Source organism: Dermacentor andersoni, chromosome 7 (genome assembly GCF_023375885.2).
Source record: "Dermacentor andersoni chromosome 7, qqDerAnde1_hic_scaffold, whole genome shotgun sequence".
In the NCBI taxonomy this organism is placed as follows: domain Eukaryota; kingdom Metazoa; phylum Arthropoda; class Arachnida; order Ixodida; family Ixodidae; genus Dermacentor; species Dermacentor andersoni.
Genome location: NC_092820.1, coordinates 82,504,754 through 82,514,144, shown reverse-complemented (window position 1 = coordinate 82,514,144; position 9,391 = coordinate 82,504,754).

Below are 9,391 nucleotides of genomic sequence, written 5' to 3'. Positions count from 1 at the left end.
TCGCGCATAGTGGAGTCGATTAGGTCACATCCTCCCTCTTTCTCTATCATCTTTCACTTCCCACTCCGTCTCCCCTGAAGACGCTTCTCCGTGGTGCCTCACGGGTTGCAGAATCAAGCGTCTTTCCTTTCTTAAGATCACTATCATCTTGAAAGCGGTCTGCGACGGGGCCAAAGTGCGCGCCCGCGCGGGCCTAATCTTCAACGTAATCTGCGATGTCTGCAGAGTGCACGTAGTACCGGTAGCTTCGTATGCCCTGTGCTTTCGACGTTTCGTTTGCGTTGAAGCGAGAGATGCATGAAGGTCAATTCGCTCGCTGCTGCCGCGATTCCCCAATCCAGAATTTTATTCCTACCAATAATATAATTACATTTAATTAAGCCACTCATAGAGCTGCGCTCAAATTTCGCATTGGGGAGTATCGAAGTGGTCGGTGATTTTTTTTTTGTTTCTTCCACGACAGACAGGACCGCCAGATGCGGCATGTTCGCAACCACAGTTGACATGTGCAGAGTTTTTGCATGTTTCGGATGAATGATCACGGACGCTACATTTAGAACATGTCTGTTGGCCTCGGAAGTTTTCGGAACTGTGGCCGAACCACTGACACTTAAGTATCACACATGATTTCGGACATACGAACGGCCTAACCCGGATCTTGACGCACCCTACCTCAATACTCTCAGGCAGTACACTTGACCCAAAAGTAAGGATTAGATGATTGGTGTTGATCTTTCTCTTCGCGCCTCATCTTAATTATTTTAACACTGACGTCATTCTGCACGCTCCAGCCTTGTAATAATTCAGTTCCAGTCAGTTATATCAAGTCATCATCCGAGACAACACTACGGTTGGTATTCATAATGTGGTGTGCCGATACTGTCGCTGGGATATGTCCGCGAACGACACTAGGTTAGGCAGCTTTGGATGTTGCTTCTTATCCCGAAATCCCAAAAGATCACCGCTCGTCATCTTCGTTATTTATAGCCTGCACCAGGTCTTCAAGAATGTTTAAACGAAGAAGGGTGATATCATCCAGACAGTCATTTCTGGTCTGTCAGAATGGATCACGTCGATGGAATTGCGGGAGGTTTCGCTTTTGTTTGCCAAAAAATTGAGTTTCCTTCGGTGCGCGCTCGTTTCTGAGGGTGATCATAGTTTTTGGAACGGACTGTCCGTAAGTATAATGGCAGAGTTCGGCAGTAACGCCAGTCGCCCACCGTGGAACCCAACAACGGGCGCCGCAGTACTCGTGAGAAGCAGATCTTGCGAGCGCGAACTACGTTTTCGCTATAACTAAATATGTACAACCAAAGCTGGTTGTTCCACTCAGGTTAGCCCTTGCTTCCTGGAAAAACTGAAGTAAATGAAAGAGATGAAAATACAGACTAAGGTTGGAGATGAGGACAGGAAAAGGCAACTACTAGTTACCTCCGGATGGGTCAGTCTGGAGGTGCCGTCTACGTGAAACGGAAGCCAAAGGGTTTTGTTTCCTCGGCAGAGGGTCTTATAGGTCCAAACAGCTGCCATCGCCTGAACCCCCAGGATCACCTTTTCCCCGGACCCGGCTAGGCCGCACACGGTTAAACGCGGCACCCATGTGCTTGAGTACGCGTTGTCGCAACGCACCAATCGCATGCTGACGCAGATGCTCCTGCGGCGAGTGGTTCAATTATCCCAATGCTTGCTCTGTTAGCTTTCATGACTGCTGCTAGGTTCAAGACACGTGCATCGTGCTAGTCTCTTGGACCCAATCATTCACAAATTTAACCGATTCGACACAATTACTGACCTATTCAGGTTACGCACAATATTTGTAGAGCGTTCTGGCACGAACAAGATTGTATGCGGTCAGCACTAGGCTCGGTCTTCAACATGGGCATACACGACGCGGAAGATTACTTGGGAATTCTTTTTTGGGCCTTGCGACGAAAGGCAATCTCGAATTGGTCGTCACAGGAGTCATCGCCATAGATGGAATACAACTCGGTGCCCTTGCTCTCGCTGCCAGCGTTTCCCCGTTTAGCTGAGGATGTTTCTGCTTAATATTGCGAGCCGGGCGGGGTGCCGGAGGACTATAATTTCATCACCCCAAGATGGGCAGCACTGCTTCACAGGACTGTACCAGGACTAGAAGCGAAAGAATGAGAAAAACGAATCCGACTTAACGTACTGCTTCATCGCTTCGATCCTCGTTGCTGCCGGCAAAGCTCTGCTGAGAGCAAAGTTTGTTTCAAAAACGACATGTTCGCGGTCTGCGCAAGAAGCAAATATCCGGAGCCGACCGACCAAATCCTTTTGTTTGTAAGCACTCTTTGCCACTGCTCGGCCTACTTCACTGACAGGTCTGGCATCAGGATTGGCTGGCATTCGCTCTTAAGAACAATTCGAGTACAAGTGCTTTTTGTGAATACGGCCGTTGGTCTTGCACAGTGTTTTACTTTAAGAACAAGACGGAGGTTCGCAGTAAGATGAAGCCTTGAAATGATCAGCAGGGCAAGAGAGGTTTCTGAAGCCATCGTTTCGACAAAGAGAAATGTCTCCGTTTGAGCAATGGAGCTTGAATGGCCTTGTCCAACCAAGACGCCAATCCTGCTATATTGACCTGACGAAGTCCCCTCGTCGAAACTTTCTTCAGAATCATTCCTTGTTCAAGCATTGTTGAGGTCGTAGTTTAGGAGCTTGGACTGAGCAGCCAGTGAAGGCAGGTTATGAGAAGTGTTGCCATCGGTGCCGCTAGAAAAAAATCTCGGCACTATTAGAAATCCTGCATCGTCAGCAACATGCACGCCAAACGAAGCAAGTAGGAATCTGCTACTCCGGATGGCGTCTGATAGTCGTGAATTCACCGCCACGACTATCCCACAAAGTAGACAAGAGAAGTGAGGCAACCGATGCATTGCAAAATATTTTATTTAAGCAGAAGGAACACGCTGGTATTGTTTTCTGTTTTGAGTAAATTTTGACATTTGTGTTAACAATCATCGAAGCCATTGGCACATTAACGCTTGTCTGCACGTTTTCCACGCAGGTATGTGTACAAGCCAAGCAATAACACTTTTCTATCGGGAGAATCTAGGTCTATTTTTTTCTACGAGAGAAGAAAAATATCACGCGAAAGAAAATGGAAATCGCGACATAGAGCTAGACAAAAGAGCGTCGACAATTCAAATGAACTGATACATGATGCAAAAGTAATTAAAGTATACATTGTTTTCAAAACACGAACACGCTGGTGGAAAATTTTTTAAATGTATACGTCGCTTCACATGCTAGGCTCCCTAAAGGCCAGGTACGAAGATTTGAGCTGAATACTGTCGGGACCAATGTGGGCCGCAAATGTGCTACTTGAATGAGTTCGTGCCGTGTACCGCAATGAGGCCATGCTTTTTTTCTTTCTTATGCGGCACCCGTCGTTCAGAGATGCGCAGTTAGGGTTACAAACGTTAGCCACCATATGTCTGCACTGAGAAAAAGGTAATTACAGATAATCGGATAATCCGCAATTAGCAGCCCTGAAATGCACCTGGTGGACATAAACCTAAGTCCGTCGTGTAACGTTCAATAAGGCACACAAAGAAGCCGTAGTTTTCATCTTGTGATTTGTGCAGCGCTCATGAAAAAGCAGGGGGAGTAAAGTAAAGTAAGTAAAGCAGTGAAAAGTGCACATGAACAGCGTCAATCAGGGACAGACAAAGCCATGTAGCTTTGTCAATAGAGAGCTAGGCCTTCTTCATAAGGCTGCTAAATAGCTGTGTCAATTGCGAAATCATCATTAAGAAGCAGAGGAAAAAAATACAATAAAAATACACGAGAAAGGCACCGCTTCGTCTATCCCAACCACTGGCAAGAGGCGCATCCCCTGGACACAAAGGTGCGCACACGAAGCGAAGAAGCATCAGATGATTGCGCACTTGAGCTAGTTCCTTCCTGAATTCAGCAGAAAACAGCACAACTGAGTTGAAAGTAAGGAATGGAAAGGCAACGACACTGTTGCCTGTCCATTGTCTGTCTCTCCCTTACTTCCTGCACCTTCGCACTTTCCTCTGCTCAAGGGGTGTCGTCACTGCACAGACCTGCACTGGTTCCCCAAAAATGGAATTATGCGCGCAGCATGAATAGTTTCCTAAACTGTCGTCAATCTTTCCAGCTGCAGGGCAGTTCTAAAGGGACACGCGCTCTGCTCCCCGTTGATTGCTCCTGGGTAGGATTGGCTCCAGGTTCACTTCCTCGAAGACAAAATGGCTCTATGTTTAGGCCACTGATTTCTGGGCAGTGGGGCAAAACTACCACGACGGCAAGGTTCACGTGATGGTTGGTGATAACCCTATCGGACAAGCCGTTCTCTCTCATCGTTCTGCAGACTTCGTGAACACTGCCGATGGGCGTGATGTTATGCACCGTGACCAAATTCAGGGTGTCGTCTGCGAGAATGCCGAAGAAAGTGCAGCACTCTGCTTCCCCGAAGCAGCACCAGTGAATGCAAAGCTCTCTGATGTCTATTTATTTTATTCATTTATTGATACTGCAGTCCCAGGAAGAGATTTTCGCAGCGTGGGCGTACAGATACAAGCTGGGATCAAATATTTACAAAAAGCCAGAAAGAACACAGGCCGCAAATGATTAGTAAACAAACAAAAAGGATTAGCATTGGAGAGAACAAAGTTCAATGATGGCAGTGCAACATAGGAGTAGACATAGCAGCACAGTAAGGCCTTTGGCAAATCCTAATTATTCAGGAACATATAAAATATTGAGTAATACAGTAATACAGCATGTAAGGGACATAAAGTTGATAAGAATAAGAAATTAGTAATTATATGGGCAGGAATGAATACAACAGAAAATAGATGCTAATGGACACTGAGGCTTCTGGTGAATGACCACTTATGTTGCAGTCGGTTGCACTTGCACACTAGCCACATTCTTGCCGAAGGTTAGATCGATGCACGACCGGTTACACGCGTGGTTGGCACATTCACTTCACTGCAACACCTCACTCTAAACGTTTCCAACATGGAGGAGATTAAACACTTTCCATCGGGTCTGGATAGGCCTAAGTTGAAATCTCCTACAATGACGATGGATGTAGCGTCACTGAGAGTCACCCAACCAAACACGTCCGCCAGAGACGCTTCGATGTCGCTCTTGGACGTACAGCGATGAGCACAGTTCGGGTGAATAAGCTAGCGCGTGGCCGACGTAAAGCCCCTTAAACTTCGTAAAGTAGTGCCACGCTTTGAAGAATGCCGCCTCCTCCTCTCGCGCTCTGGCCGAGGCTGACCCGGCGTCGCTATTGGCCTAATAGCATCACGTGGGCCCTCGCGCCGTCATCAGTGCCATTTTTGCTCGAGAAGCGTCTACGTAGTGGGGAGGAGTGCATGTTGGCGCCGTTGCAACGCTCGAGCAGTGTAGGTGGCGCCACGGTCGAGGAGGGAGCTTGAAAGAGAGGACAAACGAGGAGGAGAGTGTCACTACTTTACGAAGTTTAAGGGGCTTTAGGCCGACGGCACTGTTAGCGCCGCGTCACGGCAATCGCTGGAAGCATTGCACATGCGCAGTGTGCGCTCTGCGGAAGAATATTTCCACCACGCGCACACGTCACTGGAGACGCTCGTTCGCCGATGTTGATGTCACAGCAGAGAGGCGCAAACATAACGTAGGCCTATAAATGCGCATTTACAGTTTATAGTCTGACGTTATCGGTGCGCGGGCGAATCGTCGCTCGACGCCAGGCGCGTCGGGAAATTATCGTTCTACACGGCTCGTTAAACGCACGCAATATTTTCCAGAACCTAGCCATATGCAGCTACGCTGTCATATGGGAGGCAGATTCCGGTAGAACGCATCTTACGATGACGTTTGATAGCTAAATGTAATACACCTGCGAATAGAACAGAATAAAAATCCATTAGGGCGCCTCTTTAAACATTTTGCTAGAATTAGCAACATGCTTAAGGGTGTCGGACCTAGGGATAAAAATATAAAGTAGGCCACACCATGCTGACTAGTGCCCCGGACCTTACCGATCCAAGCATTATCCAAACTTTCGAAACGAATAGTTCGCCTTTAACGTTACTACTAATGGGAAGTTTGGCCAGACCGGATGCATTAACTTAGGTCACTGGAAAAGTGCGCACTTACATAATTTTAGGTATCACCTCAAGGAATAATCAGTCACTCTCGCACAGCTAGCGCTGAAATATGCTGAAGTTGCCTCGAATACGATATTTTCATGGATTACATTCGTACACTCCGCCATAATGTAATGAGCGAGCCTTCCCATACCCAGCAGATGAGAAAAACCACTCGAACTTTCTCTCGTCCAGACGTCTTAAACTTCCACAACGCCGTTTATCCTTGGGAACTTGCGGATGTGCAGCCAGCAATCATCGTTGTTGTCGGAAAGCTGGAGCTTGACTATGGGTTGGTCCAGGCACCGCACCTCACCCTTGACGACTCCGATCAGTCACATGAAGTCCTGGACGTTGCAGTGGTGGACGCGAAACAGGGCGCTCGCGATCATCTTCGTGGCTTCGCTCTTTGTTGCAGCAGCACATTTCCGGACTTGTTCAAGGACTCTCGGGTGGTTGTGCACCAGCTCGATGGCTCGAGCGCCCTCGACATCATCTTGCTCGCCGAGAAAAAAATGAACTGCCGCCCGAACCAGGGACTCGTTCCTTGTGGTGCATTCCTGTGTGCACAGAGAGATTCGCGACTGTGCTTAATGCCCAGAAAAAAATAAATATAAGAATTGATAAGCACGAACATTTTCCGTTTTTCTCAGCGCCAGATGAGGCTAAGCGATGGCTGATTTTATCACTCAACATTTAATGATGTAACCTGAGAATGAGCAACGCGGGCGAATTTCGATTGAAGCTGGCAGCCTGACACTAACATTACGGTGGCCGGTGGAAGCTATGCCCGCGTTCGCCTACGGGAGAGAGGGGAAATTTTATTTGGCGACAACAACCGTCGAGCATGACAAGCGACTGTGACAGCTCGCAGTCCGGGACAGCTGAAGTTGTCACTCGCTGCTGTCGCTTGTCGTCATCGTTCAAACATCGCTTGCACGGTTGATTCGTCTTAAGTTTCGCAGTAGTTGCAGCTAAATATCAACAAGCCCTATCATTTTTCCGCGGGACCTTCTAGCCAGTTGTGTAGAATTGGCGTATAGGATTGTAATTTATATAAGCCTTCTTTTGAATTTATGGCAGCATCTTTTGACGCAGCTTTAAAGGAAGTGGGGAATCATAAATGCGGCTGTGATCTGCAATTTTACGTACTGTCTACGCTAAGCTAAATATTTGCCCTTAATTAGAAAAAGAACGAAACCAGCAACGTTGTAGGGTACCTGAATTCCAGTTAGCCCGATGTTCCTGGAGTTGCTTGCTTCAGTTCACCGCTGGACTAGATGCCAAGCACACTCGTCGTCGTGAATCTCACCACTAATACAGCTTGGTATTAGGCGAAATTTGACGAGGTTCCGACTGCTGCGAAAGCCATCCGAGAGGAGGTTAAAGCCGTCGCCGCACTAGATCGCTCCGTCGACGCTCACTTTGACGAGATTTGGGTTGGAGGCCAGCGCCGACAAAAGTTCGGTTTCAACTTCCCTATACTCCTCTTCTGGCACTTCGGTCCAACAATAATCCAGTTCTGTGACAACGTCCGCGAGTGCAGAATTGTCTTAAATGCACGCTGCCAAGACGGAGAATGCCGAGCGATCGAAATGCCCGCATCCAACACAAAGTTACGTCACGTGTTAGCAGCGACTGAGCACTTCAAACACCGAGAAAAGTGGCTCCAGGTTCACTACCTCGAAGAGGAAATGGCTCGACGCGATGGTTACGCCACTGATTTCTGGGCAGTGGGGCAACACTGCAACGTCGGCGAGGTTCACGTGATGGTCGGTGATGATAACCCTATCAAACAGGCCGCTCTCTCTGATCGTTCTGCGGACTTTGGAAACACTGCCGATGGGCATCGTGGAATAGACTGTGACCAAGTTCAGGGTGTCGTTGATCGCGAGAGCGCCGAAGAAAGCGGAGCACTCTGCTTCCCCGAAGCACCGCAAGTGAATGCAAAGCTCGACGAGCTCCGAGTTGGGCTTGCGCACAGCGCTGAGCCGCAGCTCCATGTATTGTGCGGCGTCGGGGTGCGGCTGGTGGGCCACTGGGATCGTGGCCAACGAGCAGTATTGGGAGTCCGTCGAAGGCAGCCTCAGGCGTCGCAGAATAGGATTCCGTGAAACCATTTCGGCGAAGAACGCGATGGTAGCCATGCTGCAAACGGGTAGAAGAGATGCACTTAGTAAAAAAACGTTAACCTTGGAAGAAAGAAAATATAGAATTCGACGTGGGAACATCGGGAATGCTAGACTAGCTGCTCTGTTCATTACTGGAATCATGTATGACGCAGAAGGATGTCTGCGTGCACCAAAGGACGGAAGGTAAACATATTACTTCTAGCCCTTAAGGAGCTGACTTTGAAGCCAGTTTCGAGTCTAAGCTTTGGTCAGGCGATAAACTTGCGCGAGGCAGCGAACACGAACGTGCCCGTGCACCGAGTGCTTTCAGCAAAAACTCTCATCAAGGAATGATTAGTTTGGTGTTGATACATCTATTCGCTAGACGTGCGCACTGAAACAAAACAATCACTGCTCAAATCCCTATGACGCCAAGGTTGATTCTATGCGTGCTTTATTGCGTTCTCAGAAACTAGCAAGAACACTCAGATAGAAAATAATGTTTAGTATAAACTGAACATTGGGAAAGGCCAAAATATGATGGAAGACAGGGGATGTAGTTGGAATGTAATATTCAAAGTATACTTACAAGCTCTCATTTTTCATTGCGATGTTGGCATTCAGTTCTTGCAAAGTATTCATCTGCGCACAAAGCGCCGATCACTGTAATCGGAAGGTTGTCGCTGCCGCTGCCGTTGAGGTCGTTTGACTGCAGAGTGAGTTAACGAAAATAACAAAAACATGGCTCCGAAACAAGATCGTACGTACCGGTCGTCAGCTCATCGCACGGGTAGCTGCAGCACGTCAGGTCGAGGGCGTCCTCATTGGAAAAATTGCATGTCTCACGGGAGTGGCAATCCGCGGTTGATTCCGTAGGAGTTGCAGGAACAGTTGCTGCGTTTCCACCAGGCTGTGACACGAGGGGCGGTCGCGAGTTGCCTCGCAATTTCGTCGACCGCGGCATACTGAATTCTGCGTCAGGCTCGAGGCACAGCTTCCGTCCTTTCGACCGAACGGCAGACGCGTTGCTAGTAGCACATTGCTGAGTGGCCATCGCAGCGCTAATGTAGCACACTAGGAGAAGCGAAAAAGCCTTAATCACCTACAGTTTTTTGTGTGTCGGCGGCTGGCTGGAGACAGGCGTTC